Below are 12826 nucleotides of genomic sequence, written 5' to 3' on the forward strand. Positions count from 1 at the left end.
AGTGTTTTTTTCAGTGAAGTCCATAGTATTTTCTATTGCAGTATCTGTTTGAAAATGTATCTTAGTGGGTTATAAACCCCTTTTGAATTATGGGTACATACTTTTATATTCTATTTTAAATATTGAAGTTGGAATATTATTTTATGACTGCTACACTAGTATAAACAAGAAATAGTATGTGCCTTTACTTATAATGAGAGATCCTCTTATTACAATATATGCTTACCTCTCCTTACCCATTTAATATTTGAATGATAGTTTTGATGCCTATATGTGAGATTCATCCTGTCCAGATTCCACTAAATATTACATTGAATGATATGCCTAACTAGAGGAAAACTTTGTTATGTTACCTCTACAATATCCAGGCATGTGTCAGAGTCAGTTCTTTAGAGGATTTATAGAGAACAGTTATTTTCAAAAAGTCAGTCCTTTTTTTACCGTGGAATATCATGTAGTCATGACAAATTATATGTGTGTGTTTTGTAGTCTTCATTTCAATCTCTTTGTAGTTCTTTATCCATTTGCCTATTAAGATCAGTTTTTTCCTGTAATTCTTTGAACATTTTTTTTTTTTTTTTTGAGACGGAATCTCACTCTGTCATCTAGGCTGGAGTGCAGAGGCATGATCTCGGCTCACTACAACCTCCACCTCCCAGGTTCAAGCAATTTCGTCAGTCTCTTGAGTAGCTGAGATTACAGGTGTGCTACCATGCCCAGCTAATTTTTTGTATTTTTAGTAGAGACAAGGTTTCACCATATTGGCCAGGCTGACCTCGAACACCTGACCTCAGGTGATCTTTCCACCTCAGGTGATCTGTCCGCCTCAGCCTCCCAAAGTGCTGGTATTACAGGCGTAAGCCACCACGCCTGGTCAACATCTTTATAATAACTTTACTGAAGTATTTATAGTCTAAATTCAGTAACTGTACCACATTGGAAGCCATTTATCTTGACTCTGCTTTTTACTTACTAGGTGTCATTCTTTTGGTTTTTTTTTTTTTTTTTGCAGGTATAATAATTTTTTTTTAAAGTGGATATTTTATATAATACATTATTGTGACTCTTCTGAAGACTTTTTGTTGGTTTTGTTGTAGCTGGCAGGTAACATGCCTGGACATAAAATGTTCTCTCTCCCATATTGTAGACAGCGACTCACCTGTCTCCTTAATTCTTGTTGCTTTCTGCTGCTGCTGCCTTTGATTTTTCCCCTTTTGTCTCCTTAAACTTCTTGTACGTTTTCCTCTTTTGTCTCTCTCTTAAACTTGTACATTTGAACTCTTGAGAAGATGGGAAAAATAATAGGCAAATTGTTTTTTAAGTGTTGATACTCCCTTAGTGTAGAATATTATGTAACCAGTATACATTATATTTGTTAGTTTTTTATAATATTAAATTTTTTGTTGAAATTGCATAGAACAAAATCTATGTTTTGTTTTCTTTTTTCAGTTCTTTATGTTTTGTCAAATATGCAGTCTTATAACCACAACTAAAATTGATTAGAACAGTTCCATCATTCCCCCCAAAATTCTTTCATTCTACCCATTGTCAAACTTTTCTACCCCAACCCTCTGCCACCATGAGGTCTCCATTGTTTGTCACGGAAGAAGACTTCTCTTTTAATTCTTTTTGTCTATGCTTGGTAAGCAGTTCCTAGATTTATACTCCCTTTGAGTTCAGTACAGGGGATATGAGTAGAAAATAAAAACTCACTGCCAGGTTTATTTTTGCTTTTATTATCATTTTTAATAGACACATAATAATTGTACCTATTTATGGGGTACAGTGTGTTATTTTGACACATGTATACAATGTCTAATGATCATATCAGGGTATTTAGCATATTCGTTTCCTTAAACATTTAGGATTTCTTTGTATTGGGAATATTCAAAATCCACTCCTAGCTATTTGGAAATACACAATAAATTGCTGCTATTATAGTCACTATATAATGCTATAGAACACTAGAACTTATCTCTCCTATCTGTTTATCTGTGAACAACTCTTTGGCTATACCTTGCTCTCCACCTCACCTCTAGAAACTACTATTCTACTCTCTACTATTATGAGATCAACTTTGTTGTTGTTGTTGTTGTTTTGGAGATGGAGTTTCACTCTTGTTGCCCAGGCTGGAGTGCAATGGCACGATCTCGGCTCACCGCAACCTCCGCCTCCCGGATTCAAGTGATTCTGCTGCCTCAGCCTCCCAAGTAGCTGGGATTATAGGAATGCGCCACCACGACCAGCTAATTTTGTATTTTTAGTAGAGACAGGGTTTCTCCATGTTGGTCAGGCGGGTCTCAAACTCCCGACCTCAGGTGATTTGTTCACCTCGGCCTCCCAAAGTGCTGGGATTACAGGTGTGAGCCACCGTGCCTGGCCAATTTTTTTACCTTTCATATATCAGTGAGAACATGTGATATTTATCTTTCTGTGCCTGGCTTATTTCTCTTAACATAATGTCATTTAAGCTCATTTATGTTGCCACAAATGACAGAATTTCCTTCTTTTTATGGTGAAATAGTATTTCATTGTGAATATATACCACATTCTTGATATCCATTCATCTGTTGATGGACACTTCAGTTATTTCATGTCTTGGCTATTGTGAGTATTGCTGCAATAAACATGTGATCGCAGCTATATCTTCGGCATACTATTTTCCTTTGTATATGGACCCAGTGGTGGGATCGCTGGATCATATGATAATTCTATTTTTAGTTTTTTATTGTTTTCCATAATGGTTATACTAATTTACATTTCAATCAGAAGTGTATAAGACATTCCCTTTCTCCTCCTCATTGCTAGCATTTGGTATTATTAATTATAACATTGTTTTTGATAATAACCATTCTAATAATTAGGGTAAGGTGATTATTTCATTGTTGTTTTCATTTGCATTTCCCTGATGATTAGTGACATATAGAGTGTTTTCATGTACCTGTGGGCTATTTATGTCTCTCTCTCTCTTTTTTTTTTTTTTTTTTAAGTACAGGGTCTTGCTATGATGCCTAGACTGGTCTCAAACTCCTGGGTGCAAGCCATTTTCCCCCCTCAGCTTTATGAGTAGCTTGTATTACAGGTGTGTGTCACTCCACCCAACTGGTCTTTTGAAAGATGTTGATTCAGACCTTTTGCCTATTTTTTAAATTGGATTTTTCATTTAATTTGCTTTTAAGTTCCTTGGATATTAGTCCCTTGTCGGAAGAAATTCAAGCATTTTCTCTCTTCTTGCAGGTTGTCTCGTAACTCTTGATTTTGTGTAGAAGATTTTTAGTTTAATATAATCCCATTTGTCTATTTTTTGTTTTGTTGCCTGTACTTTTGAGGTCGATTTCATAAAATATTTTCCCAGAACAATCTCTGAAGCGTTTTCCTCTATGCTTTCTTCTAGTAACTTAATAGTTTTGGGTCTTAGATTTTAAGTCTTTAATCCATTTTGAGTTGATTTTTTGAGTATGGTGAGAGATAGGGGTCTAGTTTATTTTTCTGCATATAAGCATCCAGTTCTTCCAGCACCGTTTATTGAAAAGACTCACCATGCTCGGGAGTATTCTTGTCTTTATTTGTTCTGATATGTAGGAATCCCTATCTGGCTAAGCCTTTAGCCACACAATCTCAAATGGTATGTAAATGGCCCTGAGGTGTTCTTTGCACATCAAAGTTAATTTTTTTTAATTATCCTGAAAACAAAAGTGTAAATGAGGTCATCATTTCGTTTTCAGATTGCCATTTACTGTTTTGAATGGTTTTCTGCTTTAATAAATTATTAGGTATTTTTTACTTTTTCATGTTTTATTCATTTATTTAGTACACTTATTTATTGATACTACTATAGCTCTGGTTATAGTGATACAAAGATGAATAAGAGTTTACAGTTTTGTCAGGTACATAAACACATAGAAGGTAATTTTAAAACATTATGGTAAGTGGTAATGCTGATATCCAGAGTGAGTTGAGGGTTTTAAGAAGAGTTACCTGTCCTAGGTTGGAATTCTTCATGTATTTGTATATTCATGTCTCTAATAAATGATAAATCTTTCATAGGATTCAACATGTATTTATTGAGTTGAATTGAGGGAAGTAAGCATCGGAATAGAGGTTATAAACTGTTGACCCAAAATGTGACATAAAAAACATGTTTTATTCCATTTGCAGTATGAGTTTTTTTTGGAAGGAAAACATATTTATTCCAAGATTCATTGATTGGAATTTTTAAGTGTTCTTTCTTCCATAGAGCCCTAGAGTGTTGATAGTGTGCTAGGGGTTCCTATGTTTTCCCATCCTCTGAGGGTCATGAGATAGATAGTGGATTAATCCTGGAGTCCTCATGAAAGGAAGGGGTGGTCCCATTGAAGTGAATATATGTGGCCTAAATCCTAGGGTTAGGGGTGTAGAAGACTAGGGGCTGGTGGCTGGTGGGCAGCGTTCACCACAGCTGGAGGACCATGTTGGGGCAGGTTGAAGCAGTTGGCAGATGCATCTTCTGCTGCTGTAGGAAGAGGAAGAGCTCATGGCAGTGCTGGAATAGGCTGTAGCTGGATCCCAGAGTCTGCCATCTGTTCTGTTTTTCTTTTCCTCTGGATCCTTGGGATCTTCCCCATTTTATGTTGAGTCTACAGCCATTGACAATCAACTTATTAAAGGACTTCTCAGCAGCCACTTCTGCAGACTGCCCTGTGGAAACCTGGATGAAAGCACACTGCTCTCTCTGAACAACAGTAATCATCTGCATCTCTCCAAACTGGTAGTGATGATGTCTTAGATCTGTCTCAGAAATGGTATTACCCAGACTACCAACATATAGTGAGGATAACCTTGTCCTCTGATGGGTCCAGATGGGGCATGGTTGAAGCCTACTTTAGATGCTTATCTGTTTCTGGATCATTGATTCCATAATATTTGTGTGTAATATTCTGATCGGCAAGGAGATCATCTGGATCTATAGGCTTCTTATGTCTGCATAGACATTCCTCTCCTCTCTTACACTCTTCTTTCACCCAGAAGGAGCAAAGGTGGGGCTTACTCCTTTGGTAGGAGGGTGTGGTCCAAGCTGGATTGAGTAGCATGTCACTGGTCAGTGTGGCTTTTTCCCCAGCAGGCAAACTGGCCATGTTCCATCAGAGCTAGAAATCCCTGTTTCTCATATTCTACATGTAGAACTCTTTTTTTTGACATCTGACTTTGGCAGGTCACCTTCAGAAGACAATTCTGCATCATTAACCTGGATGGGCAGTCTGTGCTTTAGGTCTTAAGATTTAGGCCTAACAGACATACTTCAGTTTATTGAAGGTTTGGCACACTTCTGTCTTGAAATGCATGTGGACCCCAGGGCACAAGCAAAACACTGAATGACCTGGCACAAATTTTGCGTTCCTTCCTGCTTTTTTCTTTGGCTATTTATTTATTTATTTATTTATTTTTATTATTATACTTTAAGTTCTAGGGTACATGTGCGTAACGTGCAGGTTTGTTACATATGTATACTTGTGCCATGTTGCTGTGCTGCACCCATCAACTCATCAGCACTCATCAACTCGTCATTTACATCAGGTATAACTCCCAATGCAATCCCTCCCCCCTCCCTCCTCCCCCCTCCCCATGATAGGCCCCAGTGTGTGATGTTCCCCTTCCTGAGTCCAAGTGATCTCATTATTCAGTTCCCACCTATGAGTGAGAACATGCGGTGTTTGGTTTTCTGTTCTTGTGATAGTTTGCTAAGAATGATGGTTTCCAGCTGCATCCATGTCCCTACAAAGGACACAAACTCATCCTTTTTGATGGCTGCATAGTATTCCATGGTGTATATGTGCCACATTTTCTTAATCCAATCTGTCACTGATGGACATTTGGGTTGATTCCAAGTCTTTGCTATTGTGAATAGTGCCGCAATAAACATACGTGTGCATGTGTCTTTATAGCAGCATGATTTATAATCCTTTGGGTATATACCCAGTAATGGGATGGCTGGGTCATATGGTACATCTAGTTCTAGATCCTTGAGGAATCGCCATACTGTTTTCCATAATGGTTGAACTAGTTTACAATCCCACCAACAGTGTAAAAGTGTTCCTATTTCTCCACATCCTCTCCAGCACCTGTTGTTTCCTGACTTTTTAATGATCGCCATTCTAATTGGTGTGAGATGGTATCTCATTGTGGTTTTGATTTGCATTTCTCTGATGGCCAGTGATGATGAGCATTTTTTCATGTGTCTGTTGGCTGTATGAATGTCTTCTTTTGAGAACTGTCTGTTCATATCCTTTGCCCACTTTTTGATGGGGTTGTTTGTTTTTTTCTTGTAAATTTGTTTGAGTTCTTTGTAGGTTCTGGATATTAGCCCTTTGTCAGATGAGTAGATTGCAAAAATTTTCTCCCATTCTGTAGGTTGCCTGTTCACTCTGATGGTAGTTTCTTTTGCTGTGCAGAAGCTCTTTAGTTTAATGAGATCCCATTTGTCAATTTTGGCTTTTGCTGCCGTTGCTTTTGGTGTTTTAGACATGAAGTCTTGGCCCATGCCTATGTCCTGAATGGTACTACCTAGGTTTTCCTTTAGGATTTTTATGGTATTAGGTCTAACATTTAAGTCTCTAATCCATCTTGAATTAATTTTCGTATAAGGAGTAAGGAAAGGATCCAGTTTCAGCTTTCTACTTATGGCTAGCCAATTTTCCCAGCACCATTTATTAAACAGGGAATCCTTTCCCCATTTCTTGTTTCTCTCAGGTTTGTCAAAGATCAGATGGCTGTAGATGTGTGGTATTATTTCTGAGGACTCTGTTCTGTTCCATTGGTCTATATATCTGTTTTGGTACCAGTCCCATGCTGTTTTGGTTACTGTAGCCTTGTAGTATAGTTTGAAGTCAGGTAGCATGATGCCTCCAGCTTTGTTCTTTTGACTTAGGATTGTCTTGGAGATGCGGGCTCTTTTTTGTTCCATATGAACTTTAAAGCAGTTTTTTCCAATTCTGTGAAGAAACTCATTGGTAGCTTGATGGGGATGGCATTGAATCTATAAATAACCTTGGGCAGTATGGCCATTTTCACGATATTGATTCTTCCTATCCATGAGCATGGTATGTTCTTCCATTTGTTTGTGTCCTCTTTTATTTCACTGAGCAGTGGTTTGTAGTTCTCTTTGAAGTGGTCCTTTACATCCCCTGTAAGTTGGATTCCTCGGTATTTCATTCTCTTTGAAGCAATTGTGAATGGAAGTTCACTCATGATTTGGCTCTCTGTTTGTCTGTTACTGGTGTATAAGAATGCTTTGATGTTTGCACATTGATTTTGTATCCTGAGACTTTGCTGAAGTTGCTTATCAGCTTAAGGAGATTTTGGGCTGAGACAATGGGATTTTCTAAATATACAATCATGTCATCTGCAAACAGGGACAATTTTACTTCTTCTTTTCCTAACTGAATACCCTTGATTTCTTTCTCTTGCCTGATTGCCCTAGCCAGAACTTCCAACACTATGTTGAATAGGAGTGGTGAGAGAGGGCATCCCTGTCTTGTGCCAGTTTTCAAAGGGAATTTTTCCAGTTTTTGCCCATTCAGTATGATATTGGCTGTGGGTTTGTCATAAATAGCTCTTATTATTTTGATGTACGTTCCATCAATACCGAATTTATTGAGCGTTTTTAGCATGAAGGGCTGTTGAATTTTGTCAAAAGCCTTTTCTGCATCTATTGAGATAATCATGTGGTTCTTATCTTTGGTTCTGTTTATATGCTGGATTATGTTTATTGATTTGCGAATGTTGAACCAGCCTTGCATCCCAGGGATGAAGCCCACTTGATCATGGTGGATAAGCTTTTTGATGTGCTGCTGAATCCGGTTTGCCAGTATTTTATTGAGGATTTTTGCATCGATGTTCATCAGGGATATTGGTCTAAAATTCTCTTTTTTTGTTGTGTCTCTGCCAGGCTTTGGTATGAGGATGATGTTAGCCTCATAAAATGAGTCAGGGAGGATTCCCTCTTTTTCTATTGATTGGAATAGTTTCAGAAGGAATGGTACCAGCTCCTCCTTGTACCTCTGGTAGAATTCAGCTGTGAATCCATCTGGCCCTGGACTTTTTTTGGTTGGTAGGCTATTAATTATTGCCTCAATTTCAGAGCCTGCTATTGGTCTATTCAGGGATTCAACTTCTTCCTGGTTTAGTCTTGGAAGAGTGCAAGTGTCCAGGAAGTTATCCATTTCTTCTAGATTTTCTAGTTTATTTGCGTAGAGGTGTTTATAGTATTCTCTGATGGTAGTTTGTATTTCTGTGGGGTCGGTGGTGATATCCCCTTTATCATTTTTTATTGCGTCTATTTGATTCTTCTCTCTTTTCTCCTTTATTAGTCTTGCTAGCGGTCATTACATAATGGTAAAAGGATCAATTCAACAGGAAGAGCTAACTATCGTAAATATATATGCACCCAATACAGGAGCACCCAGATTCATAAAGCAAGTCCTTAGAGACTTACAAAGAGACTTAGACTCCCATACAATAATAATGGGAGACTTCAACACTCCACTGTCAACATTAGACAGATCAACGAAACAGAAAGTTAACAAGGATATCCAGGAATTGAACTCATCTCTGCAGCAAGCAGACCTAATAGACATCTATAGAACTCTCCACCCCAAATCAACAGAATATACATTCTTCTCAGCACCACATAGCACTTATTCCAAAATTGACCACATAATTGGAAGTAAAGCACTCCTCAGCAAATGTAAAAGAACAGAAATTATAACAAACTGTCTCTTAGACCACAGTGCAATCAAACTAGAACTCAGGACTAAGAAACTCAATCAAAACCGCTCAACTACATGGAAACTGAACAACTGCTCCTGAATGACTACTGGGTACATAACGAAATGAAGGCAGAAATAAAGATGTTCTTTGAAACCAATGAGAACAAAGATACAACATACCAGAATCTCTGGGGCACCTTTAAAGCCATGTGTAGAGGGAAATTTATAGCACTAAATGCCCACAAGAGAAAGCAGGAAATATCTAAAATGGACACTCTAACATCACAATGAAAAGAACTAGAGAAGCAAGAGCAAACGCATTCAACAGCTAGCAGAAGGCAAGAAATAACTAAGATCAGAGCAGAACTGAAGGAGATAGAGACACAAAAAACCCTCCAAGAAATCAATGAATCCAGGAGCTGGTTTTTTGAAAAGATCAACCAAATTGGCTATTTAATATGTATAGATTTCTGCAAGACATTCCTGGCACAGAACAAGAAAGTCCGCCCCCTCCCAGTTCTGCTTGTTGTAAGCTTGGGAACCCAGAGAGATCACCATCTTTAGAGCATCTGGAGGCAGTGGTAGCTATTGAGGTGGAAGAGAGGACCGCCACAATCCTATCAGACCCAGCCCCAAATTTCATGATTTTTCTGCAAGAATAATGAAATGGATGACCTTGCAGTCCAGTTTTTTCATAAGTGTCTTTATCCAGTATGAAATTAATTTCCCTGTTAATGATAGGTCTTTCTAAGAAGGGAGTGAGTTTGGAGAGAAGAAGATACAAGGGGAGACTTTCAGTTTATAAAAACCTGTATGTCTTTTTATACAGTATATATATTTTTATCATTAGAGATAGAAGAAACATGAGTGTTGGTACTATTGTGTAGAAGAACAGCAGTATTACCTTCATCAATATTTCCATTTGCATAGCAGGAACCTTTGGGGACCCATTGTGGCTATAGTCACTTGTAATTGTGACAGTGGATCTCTTTGAGACGTCAGTGGCATGACTTTATGTGGCCACAGTTGAATTTCTCACAAATCAGCAAGTGGCTGGGAGCCTCTCACAGCCTGCGTAGGGCTCCCTTGTGCCAGCCCTTCTTAAGCTAGGTGGGATGCCCCCTTTTATCACACCTCTTTCTTCTGCTTTTGCTTCTGTGGCAGCTCAAGAAATTGTGAGCCATCATCACGTCTCCTGGAGGGCATGGACTTCTGTCTCTCAGAGTTTCTGGGAAGCCAGAAAACTTGCAGCTGGGCTTGACACTTGTGTCCTGTAGCAAACTTCCTGACTAAAGCGGTGGCTTTCAATTAGCATGGTCCATGAAACACCAGTATTCAAAAGAATGTTCAGGGATACCTCCTATTTGAGGAAGAGAAGAAAGTGGGGTTCTGAGATCCCGGCCCCAAATTCAACCTGAATAGTTCCTGTTTGATCCTTTGTGTATTGTATATTTCTGTCAGTCAAAAATTTTTGAAGTCCATCTTTGATCAGTATTATCTTTTCATCATTTCACTATGTATAGGATAACAAGTTCCACAAGATTGATGCCTGATATATATTATACTACACTCTTTTTGTCCTACAGCATTTTTTTTCAGGATCAGTTATGTCAGTCCTTTTGGCTCCTCAAAATTTTGTTTTGAGACTATGGATAAATATATTTCTAGCTGTTATCTCCTAATATATATCAGAATAGAATATAGTGCCTCAAAGTAGGTACAGCTGTGTTTTTGACAAGGCTTATTATGATATACTTTCATTAAAAAAAAATACCTCCCTTAGTCAATACAGATTTTTATTGAATATCTAGTGTTGATATTTTGTTGAATATCAACTGCCAATGATAATGGACATGTTTTAGATCATTTTGGCAGTAGGTACATATTGTTTCATTGGGGAATACTACAGTAAGACTGGCAATAAACTACATTTAGAAGTTTTTACTTAAATCATTTGTTTTGTCTCCTCTTTCTTTGACCTGTTGTTCCCATGTGGAATCTATATCCTCTCATCTGACCTGTAATTCTCATTCAGTGCTTCACCTAGGCCTGTGCTTCATTTTAAGTAATTTCACCTTCTTCCACTCTTTTCCACTTGTTAAGTTGTGGATATCTTAGGCCTGAATTGACTGTTCTTCCCTGAAGTTTTGCACATAGATTGTAAAGTATGTTAAATAATGAAAATATGTCATCTAAAATCTATATAATGCTTTCAATTTTACTACAGGAACAAATTAGAACAATTAAGTTATAGAATTTTAAAGTTGAATTACACTTGAGAAATTATTTAAACCAACCCTTGTATAAGTTTGAGCCAAATGAAATTGACATTTTTACAGGCTATAAATGATTGAATATTGGTGATTTGATATGATTCAATGCAATACAAATTAGAAATTTTCACTAGAGAAAGGTTTCAAACTCTTAGTTTTCTTATTTTGTTATGTTGCAATGCTAATTACTTTTTACTGTAGTTATAAAGCATCAGAAAGATTTTATATATATATATAATATATATATGTATATATGTGAAGGACTTAATGAGATTCCTGGAACATTAAGAGCATCCCTTATCTAGGTTACTAGTAACAGTAGTAATAGTTGCTATTGTTATTAATAATGGGGCTATTTCATGGCATGATTGAGATGAGAAATTGATTAGAAAATTTCCAAGAATTTCACATTTACCAGAGAGATGCAAACTTTTTCATATCCTAAGCTTCCTTATCCCTCACTTTCCAGGTTGAGTTAAATCACATTTGAAGTAAATAGAGATTTGTGCCAAGTGCAAATTATGTTTGAATTGGTATTATGATGCTGTTCATATCTCTTTCAAGTTCAAAAAGTAATGATTTCAGATGGCTGTATGGCTGCTTTCATTTCTCTGTTCATTCAAAGTTAAATATCGAAAGAATCACTACATTTTATGCATAGAATATAATTATCTACCATTCCACTTAAAAATCATATTAGAGTTTCACTATATGAATCTACCAGTCACTGGTAAGCTGTTCAGTTGATTATACTAGTTTTCACATCAGAACCAATTTCTCATGTTTAGCTAATTCTCCTTAATGATGAAAAGTAATGAAGAACAAATTTGTATATGTGAAGAGTTATGGCTTAATCTCCCATGTGGATTAAAATGCACTGAATTCACCCCTCCATCCTGTAATGCTTTTTAATTTCCCTGGTAGAAGCAGTTCATGCAAAGCTCTGTTCTGTCCTCATCACCAGTTCTGTGAGGCTGTCACTTATGCCACCTCAGTAATGTTTTATGGGTGTGTTTTAAAATAGTAATAAAGTTTCCTATGTAGAACTTCAATTATGAGGGTTATCAAAATAGGACAAACTAATATAATTTGTGATTGTATAAAATAAAGGAAGCAGGAGTACCATGGGGACCTAATGAATCATAGGATGGAAACAGTTTCTTGCTAACTAAACATTCATACTTTGTACTAAGCCAGAGCATGTATATGTAGTTCAGCAAACCGGAACACACTCTGTGTTTACATGAATGGGATATGAAGTAGTCCACAAATACCATCTGGGAAGAAATTCTTGGCCTTTCTATCTGGTACTGTGGAGTAAATTAAGCACATGTTTAGAATAAACAGACTAAAAACACACCTGCTTTGGGGAAAACACACACGTATGGTCACATCCGTGTACAGAGTGGTTCAAAATAGAACATTTTGTGTTGGTAAAATCTGATTACTTTTCTTCATTTTTACTTCTTATGAATAATTATTATGGAAAATTTCCTGATTATTTCTGTATAGCACTACTTGTTTGTAATTGAGTGCTCCTAATATCTTCTACTTAAATTAGTCTTATTTTCTCTCATATGTTACTACCTTATGCATCAATAAATACACTTGTCTTTTTAAAAAAATAATAAGTAACTATTGACTGATACTTAGTTTTTAAAATGGGCATATTCTCTGTAGAATGCCTCTTATGCTACATTTTCCCTACCAGTTGCCATGGAGAGTTTGCTAAAGGTATGACACAGAAGACCAACCGGGAAGGAATTCCCAGTCTTTTCTCCCACTCTTAACATATTTTTTTCCCACTGT

The 12826-nt window shown here is 37.0% G+C and overlaps 1 protein-coding gene and 1 pseudogene across 21 annotated transcripts in view; one reads left to right on the forward strand and one right to left on the reverse strand.

Moving 5' to 3' along the window:
* Positions 1 to 12826, forward strand: part of SUPT3H (SPT3 homolog, SAGA and STAGA complex component) — a 529437-nt gene that overhangs the window by 257922 nt on the left and 258689 nt on the right. The gene's annotated exons all lie outside the window — the stretch shown is intronic.
* LOC102121254 (pre-mRNA-splicing factor RBM22-like) lies at positions 4124 to 9302 on the reverse strand (annotated as a pseudogene).

The sequence above is a fragment of the Macaca fascicularis genome, chromosome 4 (genome assembly GCF_037993035.2).
Source record: "Macaca fascicularis isolate 582-1 chromosome 4, T2T-MFA8v1.1".
NCBI classification, from domain to species: Eukaryota; Metazoa; Chordata; class Mammalia; order Primates; family Cercopithecidae; genus Macaca; species Macaca fascicularis.